Below are 2,499 nucleotides of genomic sequence, written 5' to 3' on the forward strand. Positions count from 1 at the left end.
GAAACTTGTTATAACAATGTTCATCAGAAACATATCTGGAACTGTACTTAGCTTTTTTCATGCTTATTTTCTTAATCTTGTTTATGAGGTCCTCTTTTTTTGAACTTCAGAAATCACTCAGTTTGTTCAATTTCACTTGGATTGTGACGCCAGATGCTGTTTTAAGGCCATAAATCAACTGCAGACTTTTCTGACGTCAAATGTTGTTCATTACAGGAAGAGGAAAATCTGGAGGATTTTTTTTTTTTCCTCTTTAAATTGTCCACAATGCAGATAGTATTTATAGTTATTTATTTCCAAATGTAAAAGGAGCATGTGGAGTAGAAGATGTGGATAAAGTGTCTTGCCAGTGGACACAAAAATATTCACATGGGTATTAGGTAAGATTTCTCCCACTAACACAGCAGTTGGTGGTTCAATTCCTTACCACATTTTTGCCAACATTGTAATATATTTTTTAACATTATGTCCAACACAAGCATCCCCTATAGTTGACCTACACCTCCAGCTATCTGCACTTTTCCTTTCCCTCTCTGTACCCACACTAGCACAATTTTCCAAACAGCCTGTGAGTGTTCTGGGGTCTCCTTCTTCGAGTGGTTTCCCCCGTCTATAATTATCACCTATTAGGCCACTGTTATTAGGGTTATGATTGCTCGCGGCTCAGTGCGTGTGAATGGAAGAGCGCGCGTCGATCTTTGTCGCCAGTGGCTTTCTGACCTCGTCTGGCGGTCTGGCCCTCGCTCTTCGGATTCCTCTTCGTGTTTGTGGATGTTTCCCTCCTGAACGAATGGCTCTCATGTGCGTCAGCAGAGTAACCACGGCCCCTCATCCTCTATGTGTAGAGCAGCCCCTCTCCCCCGCTCAGAGAGGGACCCCACCCTCTGCTCTCTCCCAAAAAAAGAAAATCTCTCTCACTTTTAAACAGTCAGTTTTATTATATGCCTTGTGTTTATGTCCATGTGTGTTTATTTATTTTTAACAATAAAGGTGCACTATGCAGTGTTGTGCAAATTCACACTCATGAACTAGTTCAAAGTTCAGTTCACACATGTTCAAAGTGAACTGTTCAGTCAGTCTGCCTGTTTTAAGAGTGACGTGTCATTGTGCTGTTTGGAGACATGATGGAGACAACACTGAACATGGACCAGAGAAAGTGAAGAAGATTGATACCCAATGCGCTATACAGTTCATTATTCAGTCACTCCACACTCAGTGGTGGTAAGCTACTACTGTAGCCACAGCTGCCCTGGGGCACACTGACGGAAGCAAGGCTGCCAATCTGTGCCATCGGTCCCTCCGACCACCACCATCACTCACGCTCACACCACTTTCATACTAGGCAATGTGGGTGAAGTGTCTTGCCTAAGGACACAACAACAGTTTTTTTTGCAACTGGCGCCCCACTGTGGCACCTGGAATTCCTAGTGGTCTCCCATCCAAGTACTACCCAGGCCCAGCCTGCTTAGCTTCTGAGATCTGACGGGATCAGGCTTTGACAAGCTGGTATGGCCTCAGAAGAGAACTGTGTCAGGAGACTAGAAAGAAAATGATAGACAAGCAGATTAAAGATAAAGGCAATAAGACCGTCTCCAAGCAGCTTGATGTTCCTGTGATTACAGTTGCACATGTTATTCAGAAGTTTAAGGTCCACAGGACTGTAGCCAACCTCCCTGGATGTGGCTGCAAGAAGAAAATTTATGACAACTTGAAGAGATGGATCATAGGAATGGTAACCAAAGAGCCCAGAACAACCTCCAAAGAAATGAAATGTGTACACTGTGTAACTTGTCCGCTGGAAGGTCCGTCACTTGCTTGTCTCATAAACTTAAGAATGTCCATGGAGACTTACAAGTCAAATTACAGGTTAGATTTGTGGAGAACGACTCCACTAACAGCAAGGATGTACAGTGGGGCAAAAAAGTATTTAGTCAGCCACCAATTGTGCAAGATCTCCCACTTAAAAAGATGAAAGAGGCCTGTAATTTTCATCATAGGTACACCTCAACTATGAGAAACAAAATGGGGGGAAAGAATCCAGGAAATCACATTGTAGGATTTTTAATCAATTAATTGGTAAATTCCTCGGTAAAGTAAGAATTTGGTCACCTACAAACATGCAAGATTTGTGGCTCTCACAGACCTGGAACTTCTTCTTTAAGAGGATCCTCTGTCCTCCACTCATTCCCTGTATTAATGGAACCTTTTTGAATTGGTTATCAGCATAAAAGACACCTGTCCACAACCTCAAACAGTCACACTCCAAACTCCACTATGGCCAAGACCAAAGGGCTGTCAAAGGACACCACAAACTAAACTGTAGGGGAAGGCTGAATCTGCAATAGGTAAGCAGCTTGGTGTGAAGAAATCAGCTGTGGGAGTAATTATTAGAAAATGGAAGACATACAAGATCACTGATAATCTCCCTTGATCTGGGGCTCCATGCAAGATCTCACCCCGTGGGATCAAAATGATGACAAGAACGGTGAGCAAAAATCC

The 2,499-nt window shown here is 43.1% G+C and overlaps 1 pseudogene; it reads right to left on the reverse strand.

Annotated features, from left to right (window-relative positions):
- Positions 1 to 1,403: 1,403 nt before the first annotated feature.
- Positions 1,404 to 1,520, reverse strand: LOC129412489 (5S ribosomal RNA; annotated as a pseudogene).
- Between the last annotated feature and the right edge of the window lie 979 nt (positions 1,521 to 2,499).

The sequence above is a fragment of the Boleophthalmus pectinirostris genome, unplaced genomic scaffold (genome assembly GCF_026225935.1).
Source record: "Boleophthalmus pectinirostris isolate CB_2022bp ecotype Guang Dong unplaced genomic scaffold, ASM2622593v1 HiC_scaffold_8, whole genome shotgun sequence".
NCBI classification, from domain to species: Eukaryota; Metazoa; Chordata; class Actinopteri; order Gobiiformes; family Gobiidae; genus Boleophthalmus; species Boleophthalmus pectinirostris.